The sequence below is a fragment of the Cavia porcellus genome, unplaced genomic scaffold, assembly GCF_034190915.1.
Source record: "Cavia porcellus strain 051 isolate PalLab524CR breed Dunkin Hartley unplaced genomic scaffold, mCavPor4.1 scaffold_19, whole genome shotgun sequence".
In the NCBI taxonomy this organism is placed as follows: Eukaryota; Metazoa; Chordata; class Mammalia; order Rodentia; family Caviidae; genus Cavia; species Cavia porcellus.
Genome location: NW_026947502.1, coordinates 44211746 through 44228394, shown reverse-complemented (window position 1 = coordinate 44228394; position 16649 = coordinate 44211746).

Sequence of the window (16649 nt, the reverse complement as noted above, 5' to 3'; positions counted from 1 at the left end):
CTGGGACCCTCCATGCACTGCTCAGAGGGAGCAACTCAGCCAGTGCATGATCCAGAATCCTCCAGATGTGTTGTATGAAGGGGGGTGTTCCTCAGCAGTGGTTGGTGACTGTGGCACAGTCAGCAGTGGTCGCATCATCTGGGCTGTGGGTGTCACTGACCATGGCCATGGTCTGCTTCCACATGACACTTAATATATCTTACCTTACTTCATCCTCAAGAAGAGAATAGAGACCTCTGGGAAGTATGAACATTGTTCAGTCTGCAGCCAGATAGGGCCTTATGAATAGAGTTATGTGTCCATTGTGCCCCTTTCTTGGGGGTGGATCAGTAAATGGGTAAGGCAAGGTCTCTCTAAATGATGGTGGTTCTTTGGAAAGGTAGTGGTGGGGTCTACAGGTGTTGTCCAGTCTGGCCCTAGGCAGCTAGCTGGCTTACCATTCCAGATGGGCAGACTGGCTATGCCCATGGAGCTAGCCACCCCAGTGTACTGTTAGTTCACACTTTGGGAGGGTAGCGGTTGTTGAAAGACTGCAGTAGGGCTGGGGCTACAGGTGGAGGGGTGGGTAGCCACAGAAGGTCTAGCTTGCCTGGGTCACCTTGAACATGCCACCCTCTGAGCTCCAGTGTCCTTACTGTCGTGTGGAACAGAGACAGTATGCTGCTGATGCTGTGGAGTGTGCTGAGCCAATGAGCTGAGGCATGTGTCACTTGCCCCTTGAGAATCCAGAGGACAGTACAGTGTGGGTTGTATGTTCATGGTCTCCCATGAGCCAGGTATCCTGTTGGGTGGCTGGTGGGAAGTCTGGAACTCAGCCTCTCTGATTGTATGGCTTTCCTGGTGAGGAAACCAGGTCCGAGGACTTAGATGGTTCAGGGATAGGCTGTTGTGCTGAGCTGTGACCACTTGACTGCAACTCTGGGGGGCCGGTGTGATAGCTGTGCTTTACAGGTGGGGAAACTGTGGCCCTGTGAATATGACTGCTGGGGTGTGTAGAGCACCTGCTGCATGCCAGGCCACTGTTTGACCTTGTCCTTGTTAACACATGCAATAGCAGGACAGATTGTCTACCTGCTATACCGCAAGAGGCCAGGCTCAGAGAGGCTATGTCACCTCTCAAGGTCATGTGGACTACAGCAAGGGTGGCTCTTGGGAGGCCCCAATGACTCAGATCCCTTTGGGAGATCTGAGGCCCAGAAGTGTTCCTGAGGGGGAAGCTGAGGCGTGGGTGCATGTTTGCTGCAGCCCCTGAAGTGCAGATGGTGGCATGGGCATTGTACACAGAGTCTCCATGTGGGATCATCCAGGTTTTCTGGGATGTTTCCTTGTTGCTAAAAGCAGTGCTTTTCAGGGAGGCTGCTGTGAGATGTTTCCTTTCACTCTGAGGTAGGAGTGAAGGTAGGAAAAAGTCACCCCCAAATTGGATCTGAGTTGGGCCTGGTTCCCCTGTTGCCTGACTCTCTGGCTATGGCACCTCAGCACTCTTTCTGGCCTCTGCTCAGCTCTAGGCTTTACTATGTATCAACTGTGTGGCTGAGGTCTGGATGATCCATGGGGCTGTTCAGGGAAGGAGGAGACCTGCTTGGATAGGCTGTGCTGCAGCCCCTGCTCAGGGCCAGGTGGGGCTGGGGGCAGCAGGGAAGAGGCCTCTGGTCCTACGTGGACAAGAGGTGGGCCAGTGGGCTGGGTGTAGAAGTGGGTCAGAGCTCAGGTGCTCAGCTGGGAGACCTTCAGGGTTTGGCAGAAACTCTGTTCCATGCCTATTGGACCAAGTCAATGGTTGGGCAAATATTCCTGAGTGTTTGGTACAGTTTGAGGTGTACCCCTCCAGGAGGCTCTCACATTCCACAGGGCCCACCAGATGGGAGGTTGGAAGTTCTCTGCACTGTAGCGTGCTATGGCCCCATTCCCTGATTCTCCTTGGGGACTTGGAGGCAGAAGCCATAGAGTGTTCTGGAGCAGGGTGTGTGCATCTGTGTGTGTGTGCGCGTGCGTGTAGCACAGCCCGTGAGAATCAGATTCCCCTGGTCTGTAGGTGGAGCTCGTGTCCAGGTGCCTTAACACTCTCTGAGCAAGAAAATGGGAGTTGGCACTGAGGCTCCTGCTGGCTGCTTGCCTCAGTCTGCCTAGTAGCTAGGGTTAGGGGCCCACAGGATGCTTCAGTAAAATATGTGATAAGTCATTGGCCAAGAAGCCCTTCTCTTAGGCTCAGTTTCTCTGTCTGTAGAGTACGGTGTAGAGTAGCATCTCCATCTTCCTCATCCTGCCCCTCCTGGGAGCTGTGGAGTCTGTTCCCATGGCCCCGGGAACCCAGAGACCCTGATCCAGGGCTGGCCCAGCTGGAGGAGGCAGGCAGGAGGAGAGTGGGCCTGCCCTGTCCCCTTCCCACGGGACTGGGGCTCCCGGTTGTGCTCCGCCCCAGGGCCCTCCTCTGACTCAGGCTTCCTGGAAGAGTTCTCAGCTGGGTTTGGAGGATTCCCTACAACCCTGCCCAGAGTCCCTGCCTATCTGCCCCCATTCATCGCTGTCTCTGCTGCTGCACATAGTGGGCTTCACTTTGCCCCCAGCTCAGAGAGGACACCACCTGCCCCTGGAACCCGCCCCCAGCCTCATTCACGGGGGCCAAGAACACTGACTCCCACCTCTCCCTCTGCCTTGACTAAGGCCCCTGCCAAGGCAAACATTTCTCCCCTTTAATCTCCCTGCCTGGGGTCAGTGCTGAGGTCCTTACTTCTGGGCTCTGCTTCTCTCTGGCCAGCTGCCCAGAGGCCATCTTCTGGGAATTGCCGGGCAGAGCTCAGGGGGTGCCCAGAGTACCCGGATCTCCTAGCTGCCCCTCCCCACAGTGACCTCCCCTGTCTTCCCTGCTGGCCCCTAGGGAAACACAAGGCATGGCCTCATCTTTTCTGGGCCTTTCTCGGTAGCCTTGGGCCTGCCCTGTTCTTCTGAAGCCTCAGTGTTTTCACCCGGAGAATGGGAAGCTTTACAGGACCATGTTGCTAGCAGCACACAAACCAGGTGCCCTTGATGGTTGACTCACCAAGCCGGCCACCTTCAAATGATCTGTCACAGTTGTCTGCCCCTTGATCTCCCCCAAGCTGTGACCTCAGTGAATGTTGTCTGTAGATGCTTCAGTTTCCTTGTCTGTTAGGTGGCACTTAGTGGCGGCGATGGGGCTGGGCACTTGCAGGAAGCCCCTCCTGGCCCTAGAACTCCAAATGCATGATTCTTATTCTGATTACAGACTTAAGCACATCGTGTACAAAATTTAAACAGCCCAGGACGCACCTCAGTGCCTTGGTCATTAGGTGCCTGGGCACGAACACCACAAGAACAGGACAACTGGCCTAGTGTCTTACTTGGAGTTTCTGTCTTGGAGTTTCTTACTTGGGTGTCTTACTTGGAGCCTTGACTGTGGATATCTCCCCCAGGGGCAGCTGGGTCCTGATCCTGAATCTGCATGGACCCTCCTTTATTAATCAGTCCCACCTCCATGGCCAGCTCATGCATCTTGGGCCTTTCCCACCTGTTAGTCCCATTGGTAGAGCCTCAGGCTGGAGCAGGGTTGATGGTCTCTGCTCCCCTGCCTGTCACTCCATTGCTCTGTCCTGGCTGCTGGCTTGGCCTTGTTCCTAACTCCCTGTGTCTCTCAAGGGCAGCCTACCCCTGCCTGCACTGGCCCTAGGAGATTAAGACTGTCAGAGAGAGGAATCTTGACCCAGATGGATTGCAAGCCTGTGCAGGGGTTAGCAGTCATCTTCCTAGAGCATTGTTCCTGAGACTTCAAGATCATAGCCAGAGTGGGCTTCTTGGAGATGGTGGCATCATGATGAGGAGGTATGGGCACATGGGCTCCAGAGAGGGGCACACAGTATAGGCAGGCCCCTGTGGGAGCCCAGGGCCACAGCATCATTTGCTGACCCATTTAGGGCTGGCAATGGGAAGCTTTCCCAGGGTATCTCTTTAATCTTCAAGGTAACCTGGTTGTGGCTGCTGTCACTACCCCATTTCCCTGGGGGAAGCAGCTGTCTGAGGCTGGCCTTTCCTGGTGGTATGGCTGAAATGGAAGGCAAGGTACTGTTGACTGCACAGCTGCCCATAGTGGCCTTGTAGAGAACTCCTTTGCCCCTTGTTTACAAATGAGCTTGGAGAGAGGGCAACCCCAAAGTATGTAAGGATTGGGGACCAGGCAGTCCCAGTTCTGCTCCCTTGGCAAAGACAGTGTATAAATAGTTAATGGGAGTGCCTGCAGCTGCGTCTATTATAACTTGCCTGCTGGTGCCTCAGTTTCCCCTTCTTTCCAGGGGGTATGAGGTCTTCTTGGGGACATCATGCAGGATGTGCCTGCTTCCACTGCCCTCCATGGCCTCTGTCGCCGGCAGTTCCCACGGCTGCCCAGCCGCAGGAAACCATCTGGAGGCCTTGTTTACCCTCCCCCGGCCTCCCTGGCAGGAAGTCACAGGAAGGGCCGTCCCCAGGGGCCTCTAGTTCTGTGAAGATGGCCAGTGGCCTAGGGGCTTGGGGGCCTGGGGGCCTGGGCTGTGGAGTCCCCAAGTGAAGCCAGGGGGCAGGGAGCTGGGAGAGTGGAGTAGAGCAGGCTGGGAGCCAGGGGTGCTGTGACAGTGGGCCAGGCAGAACTCAGCCATTCCCTGCAGGAAGATCTGTCTGTGCACCCACCCATCTGCTGCCCTTCCTGCCTATTGATCCAGACTAGACTCAGCAGGGCCTTGGTTACCTCAGCCTCGGGGTTCTGTGTGACATAGTATGGGGTCACAGACACTCCAGATGGGGTGGAAGAAGAGGTGTCCAGGAGAGGGGTTGGAGTAGTGTATGGGTGGAAGGTGTGGCCTTTGGGAAGGTTTCCAGACTCAGAGCATTGGGCGGGGATGGTTACAGCCCAGCAGACTCCTCTCTCCACTGCTACAACCTCTGGGTCGCCAGGACCCCCAGCTCAGCCTACAAGTGTGGACGTGCTTGGCATAGGCTCAGGCCTGGACTTCTGCCCCATGGGACCTGTCCAGTTGCCCTGGCATTTGTGACGGTCCCAGTGCCCACTGACTGGCCTGTGTGTGGCCAGTGGGGCCTGGGATCATTCCCACGAATGCTGCCAACTGGGCCTGCCTGGTCCTAGGAGAGACATTGACCCTGGTGGGATCTTTGGCCTGGCTCATGGCTTTGGCAGTTGGGTGGGTTCCACAGGAGGCCCAGGAGCAGCAGCAAGCACTCCTCAACCTCAGTTTCCCCTCTCCCATCCTCTCCCTCTTTTCTCATTCCCCTTTCCCTTTGGAAGGCTCTGGCTCTTGGGTCCCTCCCTGAGATAGTGTGGAAGTTCTCCTAGACAAATATGTCCCAATCCTTCCCTATGCCTGAGGAGGTGAGTATGAGAATTGGAACGTGATGGGACATAGGAGCAACTGGAGGTCACCAGCTGGACCTCAGTGTGTGGGACAGTTCTGGGCTGAAGTGAATGTTCTGCTGGGGGATGATGGAAGTCATGGAGTATCCCAGGAAGAACACTAGCAGGTCTCAAATGCCTCCTGTACACATTGAAAATGTGATTGTGGGGTGTAGTAGTTCTGGGGGTGGACCGTCCTTCAGAGGCAATGCCGGGACTTAGAGAGGTAGGAGTTGGGAGTCAGAATGGACCCAGAGGGGGTTTCAGGTAGGTGGCACCCAGTACATGAAGGCCTGATAGCAAGATACATAGGTGTCGTGTGGGGGCCCTGGAGACACCTTGAGGACATCAATAGGAGGGAGAATTAGAGCAGGTGCTTGAAGACTGTAGGATATAAGGCAGTGAGATCTGGGGGGCACTATGAGGTGCTTGGTGCTTAGAAGGGGCTCAGCGAATCAGTGACCAGTGTGCCTTGTGTGGGGACCCAGAGCCATTGATCAGAGAATCTTTTCCCAGAGTGAGAGTAAGAGGGCTCCATCTTTAGGGACCCTGGGAGAGCCTGAAGAGGTGTGGAAGAAGGAGCCCTGCCCCTACCCCACTTCCCACACCTCCCACACTTCCTCTGGCTACTGTGGAGCCTTGCAGTGTTCATACATGAAGCACATGGGCAGAGCAGGTACCAAGGAAGCACCAGTGAGACCCTCATTACTGGCAGTGCCTGCTGAATGCTGACTGTTTATACTGCCAGAGGTCTCTGCGAAGTAATAGCAGTTGCAGAAATCCTGGTGCCATCAGTAAGGCTGATCCTGTGCCTGCAACTGGAGACCCCAGGATGTATCAGCCAACACCCTTTCTGCTACTTATAGTCCTTAAGGGGGAACATACAGGTCCTAGTAATCAGTGGTGTGGGGGTACCCAGGGGAAGGGCAAGCTTCCTTCTGTTGGCCACCTCTGGGATTGCCAGAGGCTCTTTAGGGTCCACTGAGGAAATAGCTGCATCTGAGTGTGGATTTCGAGTTCCCCATCATGGGTACCCAGCATCGTGGCTCTGTGGCCCAATTAGAGGTGACCCCAGTTCTTTCTGAATGAGTTCTGCCTTCTTTGGGGAGTCCTTAGTGACCTTGTGCTTGCTCTCCCAAGATGCTCTGAGTGGTGAGTTTGGGTCCACCCACAAAGGGGCCCTGCTCATGGTCTCACAGAACAGCCCCAGGCCCAGGCCCAGGGAGGCTGGGTGAGAGGGGTAGGCTTATCAGTGGATCCTTGGTCACCCTCCCTGGCAGCAAGATCCTGACGAGGCCTGATCCCCACTGTCCCCATCTATCAATTAAGTGTGGCTCTCCCTGCTGGACCACGCTCTCACAGGGTAAGTTAAATACATTCAGACATCTGTTGGACACCTCCTATATGTGGTGCCTACCGAGAACCAGGCAGTAGCACTTCAGCAGATGCAGGGGAGAGACAGACAGTGGTAAGGGGAGGTGTTGTCAGGTGAGCAACTGCTGCTTTGGGTCCCGGTGATGGTTAGTGAGTGGCCTGGAAGACATGCAGCCTGATGTCTGAATGATAGAGGCGGATGAGCTGGGGGAAAGAGTGCTCCGCCACTGGTACTGCTGCATAAAGGCCAAAAGACAGGATTATGCTTCACAAGGACAGCTGGGAGGCAGATGAGGCTGGTGCATATCAGAAGTGAGGTGTGGTAGGAGGTCAGCGAGCAAAGGGGTGGGGAGCAGTGTGCCTCCAGGTGGTCTGGATTTAGACCCTTTTGTGTGATGAGGGTACCATGGGAAGGTTTGAGCAGAAGTTGTGTTCTGACTTATGTGTCACCAGGTGGGAGTTATATGTAGGTGGAGTGGGGTGGGAATACCTAAGATGCCAGGGTGGGTCTGGCTCTGAATGGGCACCCCCAGATGCCTGGCCACCCTACATCATCCTGTTCTGAGCACAGGTGCCAGCATCTGCCCACAGCTACTCTCTTGCCCCTATGTGGGGCTTCTGGGGACTTATTCCATGTCCTCACTGTGTCCTTGACACCATCATAAGACCAGAATCAGGACTGTGGAGACCTGATTGAGCTGAAGGCCTCTCTGCCTCTTGCTGTGGCCTTCCTGCCCTGAGTTTTTGTTCTGGCTGTACCCTGGCCTGAATGCCAGCCTTACTCTACTCCACTGGATTTGCTGAGGCAAGAGGGGAATGGTGTCATTTAGTGTCCTGTTGGGGTGCTGTCCAGAAGACCTACAAGGGTGATCCAGCTTCTGTACGGATGTCCTCCACTGTTGAAGACCAGGTGGGCTGAACTCACTGAAGTCAGAGTGGACGTGACCACACCCATAGCTTCTTTCTCATCTTAATCCAGCACTTGATGTCCCCTATCCGAGGCCCCCGGGAACCAGCTGTGCCTCCTGCTGGTTCCATCACCCAACTTACAAAACTCCTTGCTCCATGCTCTGTGTGTGTGTCAGGGTGTGTTTCAGTCTTAGGAAGTCCTTCCCACTTCTGAAGGCCCATTCCGAAGCTGCCTTCATCTTACGGGTCCCGAGGAGAGGGGGTTGGGTCCTTGTGGGGCCCCTATTGCCCATCCTGTCTGGGATCCCTTACCTGCCTCTGGGACTTCTGTCCCAGACTTTCCTAGCACCCCTACCTAGCACTGGCAGCCACCTTCCCTCAGTAGCCTGCATGGTCTGCCAGGCACAGTGGGGCTGACCAGTGGGGCTGACCCAGGTGTGGGTAAGGTTCTGCTGTCCTTCCCTGTGTTGTCCATTCACTCTCTGCCTGGACTCTGCTGGCCCAGCTCCTGGCCTTTATCCTGCGCCCCAGTTCTCCTGAGCCCAGGGTCTCTGCAGAAGGGGCAGTACGTGCTTCCATGTGTGTGTGAGGGAGTGTGACTATATATGAATGTCAGTGTGAGTGTGAGTGTGTGTGTGTGTGTGTGTGTGTGTGTGTGTGTGTATGTAGGAAAATTGCTCACCTCCCTTTCCAATCCCTGGCTCATCCCCTGAGGGTAGAATTAAAACCAGAAGATCACCCCAGTGTCCTTCACCTGAGGAACAGATAAACAGCATGTGGCATCTCCCTACAATAGACATCGCTCAGTCAGCCACAGTCCTCAGTGTGCTCAGAGGAGAGCGAACCTCAGAGACATCAAACTGGAGGAAACAGTCACTGAAGTCCAGGTGTATATCTCATTTATACCAGAACATCCAGAACAGGCCAATCTCTGACATTAAGGTAGACCCAGGGTTGGCAAGGGGACAGGTGACTGCTCATGGGCTTGGGGTCTCTTTTGAGGTTATGAAAATGTTTTGAAATTAGTGATGATGACGGTAGGACATAATCTACTAACCTACATGGATTTGTGTCCCACTTTCAAATGGAATGGGAGTTATGTCTCATTGACAAAGCATTAAATGGTCCCTCCCGGGGCTGGCCAAGCAGGGCCCAGAGGCTGGGGACTCAGGATCAGCATGCCTTTGTTCTACCTTGGCTCTGGCAAGGCATGTGAAATCTTCTCAGCCTCTGGAGAAGTGTGTGCCAGTGCTTGTGGGGGGCTGGGGCTGGAACTCTGAGTTCTGGGTCCTGTATAGAGTCTCTCTTGTCTTTGCAGAGCGATGCTGTGGGGCTCTGTGGGTGAAAGGAGACGGGAGTGTGGAGGCCGAGGTGGCTTCCATGTGGTACTCCCCCTCCCCCTTTGCATCCATGGGGTGACCTGTTTCTGGCTTTTCCCCAAGGCTCTGTGGGATATCTGCTTCTCACTGCTGGGTTCCCTGCACATCCCCAGAGTCTGGCTGTGAAGGAAATGCAGCCACGGGCTTCCCAGTCCCCAAGGCACTGACCAGCACTGCCCTCCTGAGTCTTCGCCTGGTCGTGCCGGAGAAGGCCTGGGAGCCTCTGTGTCTGTCTGACCCATGTGAACGGCCTGACTGCAGCACTGCCAAGTGGGGCAAAGTTCCCGGCCAGGGTCCATCCTTGAAGCAGACCAGCTCCTCAAAGAGCTCCCTCTGCCCTGGGAATACCCGGAAGACTGAGTAGTTTTGTGGTGGCACCCTGCGCTGGAGGCAGGATGCTAACACACTTGCCTCAGGCCTGGTGGTCGTCTGATCCTCTTGTCTACCCCTGCTGAATGCCGACACGATGCCAGAGAAGGCATTAAAGGATGTCCCTGTGCTGAAGGGCATCCTCTGGGCCAGTCCTTTCCTGAAGTACCTATAGGTTTCTTGTCCTTCATAGGCATTGCTGAGGGGGGACTCTGTGAGGTGCTTTACTGTCCCTGAGATCCCATGTCTGGTATACAGGCTCATTTGGGGACAGGTCATTTGGGGAAAGAAGCCCCTAAACCTAATCTACCTAAGCATCCCAAGGGGCCTCTGGCAGAACATCCTCCCACATGAGACCACTGAGTGTGGGTCCTCCTGGTTTCAATGTCTTCTCAGAGCCCTGGGGGTGCCTAGACAGCCAGAGGGTCTATGGCAAGGCCTCTTGAGATAGGAAATGTCACTGCAGATCCCTGAAGAACACTGCGGGAGGCTTTCCCAAAGGATGGGCTTCTGGAGAATCCATGTTACATATGAGAACATATGGAGGTACAGAGCCCAATATTGCACTGTTCACAAGGAGGCACCAGGAGGGGACCAGGCTGACTCCTAAACTGGTGACACTCTGTGAAGGGTGGGCTCTGAGTACAGCAGTCAGGAGGTGAGTGAGGTGTGAGACAGATATGGGAGCAAGCCTGGGGCCAGGCAACGGGAAGGAGCCTTCAGCACCACTGCCAGCTGCGGGGAACCTGCTGCCTTGGGCTGAAGCAAGGTATGGGGTTGTGGGAAGAGTTCCAGGCTGCTCAGCCTAGTTCTTGTGTGACAGATGGGAAGTTGGTGGCACCTGAGTGGAGGCTACACATGCAGGCTCTGTGCTGGCTTCTCTGGGAACCTGAGATTCCTGGGTCTGTATCTGAGGACCTGGGGAGATGTGGGGTGCCTGTTTGTGCACCCGGTGACTGGGTGGCTTTCCTGGCCACCTGCCAATCTGTCATTCTAGGACTGGGTCTGCTGCTGTGCTGCCCAAGTGCCAGCACAATTAACAATCTGAAAGTGCCACTAGGGAGCTTGTCATTAACACACAGCCTAGTGCCTTTTGGAAAGGGAGGTGCCAAGGGGTGACAGGCCACAAGCAGAGTCCCAGGAGATCTCAGCACCTCAAGAAATATGGCTGCATGAGCCTTCTGTTGTGTGTCCCTCTCTGGTTTCCCTTCAGGTGCCAGCTCTTTAGGGGTACCGGGGCTGCTCCTTGCTACCAGTCCTGCCCAGAAATAACTGTGACCTTCCACAGACAGTCTGGCAGTGCCCAGAGCTTCGAGGCCTACGTGCACCCAGCTGAGTCCTCTCACCGTGCGTGGCCGACTATTTTGGACATGGCCTCCCGAGGCCAGGTCAGGGCTTTTTCCCGCAGACCCGCCAGGCCCTCTGACGTGCATTCATAGGGCCTTGGCCAGTTGCCCTGGCTCCTTCCGTGATCTTGAGCCCCCGTCCTGCAGTCTGACCCAGAGGCCTGGGCTCCAGGCGAGACTGGGGAAGGGGAACACGTGGACTGGGGCAGATGCTGGGTAATGGCCTCCCCTGAGGCCTGGGCTGGCTTGGAGAGTCCAGCTGTTTTAAGGAGAAAGTGCACAGAAAACATCCATACCAGGCTGGCTCTGAATCTTGTCTCAGCCCATCAGAGTCAGCTGAGCCTCAGTTTCTTCTTCCATAAGATGTGGAGATAAGTACCTTCCAGGCTGCTTTGAAGATAAACAGAGGGTGATGCTTAGGGCACTGTGCAAGAGGAGTCCTTGGGCTTCTTCTCATTCCACAGGACTGGACATTGGGCTTAGGGCAGGGACATCATAGAGCAGATGACTGTGAGCTGGGAAGTGACTGATAGTAAACTTTGGCCAGGAACAATTTATACATCTGAGTTCTGACTGGCCATTTTCCTCAGTAACATGGGTACATGGGGCTGACTCAGGAATTCTGGCTATAGTGAGTAAATGTGGTGACCCCAAGGGACATGGCTTCTTGGACAGCTCACTGACAGGGTCCTGCCATGGAAAGATGGAAGGAACAAAGGCAGAGCTCTCCACCTTGGAGGCTGGGGTGGGATCTGATGCTATTTCCAGGGGGCTGAGCATCAGAGAGATGTGCATGGCCTGCCTGGTGCTGGCTGAAGCTGATGTCCCTCTAGGGCCCTGGCCCTTCTGTTTTCCAGGGATCCTGAGAAGGAGCTGTGGCCAATCCTCCATGGATAGAAGCTGTGGGCTGCTGGCCTGGTTCCATCCGGTGGGTGTGTGGAATCCAGCCAAGTTCTGTGTCCTTTCTGCAGAGTGGGCTTGATGTGAACCCACAGTGTGTCACGGTACCTTCTGGGCACTGTAACACCCATGTCATCACTATGAGATGAATCTCAGTGTTCTTCTTGGGAGTGGTCCCATATTGGGCTCATGATTCGTCCGGAAGAGTCTGCAGCACACAGGGTTTTCTCAGTGCATGGCAGCATCTGGGGTGAAGGCCATGCCAGGCACTGTTGAGTGCCAGATTATCTCCCTACCCCTCAGGGCCTTGGATGGGTAGGGCTTTGCTGGGTGACCTCATCTGGCCAACAAGAGGGACTGTTAGATACAGAACCCACTAGTTCTCTCAGGCCCTGGCCTCTAGGCCTGCTTTCTGCCCTGGGGATCATTGTGTCTGGTAAGGTCCTATGTATGGGAGACAGATGGGTAGGGGATGGCACATGGAGAGCTGGGGGAGACCAAGATCAGGGGTCTCCTTTTAGCCTCTGCCCTACTGGTAGGGGCTTTGGTGGAGCTGGGAGCAGGCCCCTCTAGGGGATCATTAAACTCCAAGTGGGTATGTGAAACTCTGGTCTCTGAGATACCATGCCCTCTTCTGGGAACTGGCCTTTTGGAACCTTAGAGTTTGAGTGGCACAGTGCCAGGAGTCAGTGCCAGCTTGATGGGGCCCAGAGAGAAAGCACCAGGACCTTGAACATTTAGGTTAATGCCAAGACCAGGACCAGCTTTCAAGGCAGAGCCTGCTTCCTCCATCTGGGATCCTAGAGCCACAGAATTCCTCATTTGACACCCTATTCCCTAGAATTCCCTGCTCATAACTGGAAGCCACTGCCAGCATCCCATAACTAGAATCCCAAGCTCTATATACTGGAAGCTGAGCTGCAGGTGCCAGGTGCAGTGGCCTATGAAACTCAGCTCCCTGCACATATAAATACAGATGGGCCCTCATCAGGACATGGCCTGGGAACCACCTGTATCTAAGGGGATAGGATTGTGTATGTGTGTCTGTGTGTGCTTGCAGTATGGGGGATTGAACTGAGGACCTTACACTTTTTTTTTAAATAGAAGAATATATTTATTGAGAGAAAGAAAGCTTCTGAGAGAGCTTTCTGAGCAGGTTGCCAAGGACTCTGTCTTTTCCAGGGACTTCGATAGTGTAAAATCAAGGTGGGGAAAACTGGAAACTCACAAGGCAAATGGGCATAAGGTGGGACAGAACTGTGGTTAAAAATTTGTTACCTAACCCAGTCCAGAGTCTAGGAAACAAAAGCAAATTCTTGCCTCTGTCCGATGATCTCAGTGGGACCTCCAAGTGATATAGGGGAATGAAACTCTCCACCTCCTATGCCCGGTATGAGTTTGTGTTCTCTAAAATCAAAGAATGAATTTTAGGAACAACAGAGGTTAAGAGCAGAATATATTTATTGAGAGAAAGAAAGCTTCTGTCTGAGAGAGACAGAAGGGGTCCTGAGTGGGTTGCCCAGGACTCTACACTTGACTTTACCACTGAGCTACATGGTCAGCACTTTCAAAAACTACTTTTTTTTTTTTTTGAGACAAGGTCTTGCTAAGTTTCTCAGGCTGGTCTGGAACATACCATTATTCTGCCTTAATCTCCTGAGTAGCTGGGATTACAGGCATGTACAAGCACACCCAGGAAAGGTGCAGTTTTGAAAGCACTGGTAGGTCTAGATTGTCCATGTGGGACCAGGCTGGGCTGCCCTGGGGAAGAGCGTAGCAGGTCTATGCCTGCAGTGGGGGTCTGCCAGCCATGCCAACCTCCCAGGTGCCAGGCAAAACCTTGGCCCTCTGAAAAGTGGCTCCCCCATCTCAGTGTGGAGGAGGCAGGCAAGAGGGAAGAGAGGTGAGGGACCTGAAGGCATGCAATACCCTTGGAGCCTCTGGTGGGCCTCATGGGCCAGGCTGTTTCAGAAGTGATTTGGTCCCCTCTGTGTGTGGCATGTGTGTGCTCAGAGCTCCCTACTGGCCTGTGTCCATGCTGGGCTCTCAGTCACACTGGGCAATAACCAGTGGATGGGGTCCTTTTTGAGCCATGAATAGGCCTGAAGTATGGGGCTGACCTGTCCCCCTATTGTGCAGTGCATTTGTGTGCTGTGATCCTTGGAGGTATGACACCTCCAGTGGGAAGAGGCAAATGTTACTTGTGACTTCGCTATGGTGGCAGAGGGTGGAGAGGCTCAGGTATGGCTGGGATGGAAGAGGTAGCAGTAGGGAAGCAAAAGGGCAGCCAGAGGCCCAGCAGGAGCCAGAGGTCCAGTGGACCACACTGGGAGCCTTGGGTGCAGAAGTGGTATATGGCCTAGGTGCTAAGGGATCCTTTGAGCATTTAGAAAGATACAGGGAGTGTGGCACTTGGGATCTTGGGAAAAGCTCCTGTCTAGGGTGGGGTGGTAGGGTGGTAGAGGGCTGGAAGCCTGTAGGGAGGCAGATCATGAATGGGTGTGCCAGGGCAGAGATAGCAGGGTTATGGGGTCCCACCTAAGGTTAGGAGTAGCTCTGTAATTCTCTTTAGCAACAGAGGTAAACATGGGCTTCTTGGTGGCCCCTCTGTCCTGAGGAGGCACAGCTCTGAAGACTGGTCATCCTGATATATTCCCACAGGACCTCGGCCAGATATCTGGGCACTGGAGCCAGGACCACCCTTACACGTTGATGGGTTTCACATCAGGAAGAAACTGCGTTGGAACCAGGCAGGAATTGGGTGAGTGTGGCTAGGGACCTGTGCAAAGTCAGGGTGGAACTGGGGAGCAGGGCTTGCAGACATTCTCCTGCTTTGCAGTGGAGGAAGTGTGGGTCCTGGCATATGCTGAATGCCTAGAGCCCACAGTCAACTCTGGGACAGCCAGCTCTGCCTGTCAGGTGACAGGGTCTTAGTGGGTAGGGATGGTCACTGGGACTGGCTCTGTGATTGGTGCAATCAGGCTGCCTACCCCCAGCTGAAGCCCAAATGCAATCATACCATCACAGGATCCAAGGGAGTGTCATCTCTCTGCCTGTGTCCTGCTCCAAATGGGGGAGGCTCTGTCACTTGGCCAAGGTGTCCATGAAGCCTAAGATCCTGTATACCAACCTGCTTGGGCAACTGCAAGTCAGAGCTCCGCACTCCCCCTCCCCCATCTTTCTCTAATCCCACCAGGCCTGTGACCTACAGGTGGGATAAAGCCAGGGAGGACAAGGGCTGGAACACGGAGGTCCAGGGTGCCTGTGAGTGTTGCTAGCCCAGTTGACGCTGAGGTAGACCCCAGAGAGGTGTTGCCACAAAGGACAGGCTCATGCAGCTGGGAGTCACAGAAGTCAAGGAGTTGGTAGGGCAAGAGCCCTTCCCTGACGGCCAGAGTGGAAGCTTCTCCCTCCAGAATTCAGACAGGAAGGAACAGGAACTTCTGCTTTCCTCTGGTTCTTTGAACATGGTCATGTGTTTGCCTCCCCACGCTGTGGTGCCCAGTCTTTGGATAGGCTGGTGGAGCATCCCCTGCAGAAGACATGACGCCTGGGCACTTCACTGACTGTGCCATCAGAAGGTGGGAAGGCTCGCCATCAGGAACAGTACAGGGACTGGGTCTAGTGGGTGCAGACCAGCTGCTTTCTGTCACTAGGATAGTTTCTGACTGCTCTGCCTATATCCTGTTTTGTTAAATGAGGTCATCATACAGTGCTTGGGTGGTTTATTCATTTTTCTAAAGAAAGTGCTGTCAGCTGTGACTTTAGGATAGCTGAAAGCTCAGGGCTGTCTTGAATCACCTGCCTCACAGGTGGCCTTGGGATTCTGTGGACTGAACTGGCCTGGACTTTAGGTTGGCATAGCCATTAAGTGAGAAGAATTTGAGGCCCTCTGCAGCAGGGCTGTGGCCTTCTTTTTTTCTCTGACTTTGACCCTGATCCTGACCACTGTGAGGATGGTGAACCCTACTGCACAGAACAACTCAGTGGAACTTCAGAGCCAGACTTGCACCCCCAGCTAGTGAATAGAGGAGCCCTAGGACCTGCTGACCCTGTAGACTTTGGGCTCTGTTGAGAAGTGGGTGCTCTATCAATGGCTACCATTATTCATGGTTATCATTTCTTTGAGGCAGCTTAGATGGTCATCTATGTTATCTTGGGTGTGTAGCTCCTGTGAGATTCTGAAGTATCCTAGGTTTTAGTTTGGTCCCAGTTGTGTACAATCTGGAATTCCCGAGAGGCTCCTGGGTTCAGTGGCTGGTTATCTGTCCCATGGTTCCAACCATCTGATCTGGCTACTTTTCAGGTCTCACTGTATGTTTGGAACCTGCCAGGGTCTGGACTCTGGGCAGAAGAGGTCCACGTGATGCACTGGATGAGGAGAAGACAAGGATCTAGGTTTGGAACAGAGCACCAGGATTCAGGCCCATCTGTCTGGGCTCATGTAAACTGGGGTCTTTGGTCTCTGGTGGAAATGTGTGTGTGGGAGAGTGGGGGAATGACACATGGGTGAATGTGACAGGGTCCTGGGGAGCCAGCCTGGGGGGCTGATTTCTCTGTTCATTTCTTCTCTGACATCTGTCAACCCTGCCCAGCATCTGGCATCTGAAGGTGCCTACACACACTGGTCAGATGAGATGACTGAGGCAGAGATTGACAGCTGGGTCCTGTCCCCTCAGTGGGAGTCTGAGGTCTGGGATGGGAGTAGGGGAGACCACAGAGAGATGCAGGGGACAGAAGATGCCTGGCAATGCTGAGACCAGGAGAGGGCAAAGGGCAGACTCAACATGTCCAGGTGGGACATCCTGGGTGGCTGCAGTGGCTGCCAGGGGTCAGGCTCGCCTGTGCAGTTGAAGGCTAGAAGGCTCAGGATTTGAGTCCTAGTACTGTTTGAGTCCTCACGTGTTCCAGAAGCATGGTCCCTGGGAGTGGCACCCAGCTGCCTGCCCCCCAGTGACCTTTGCTGGCTTAATGACA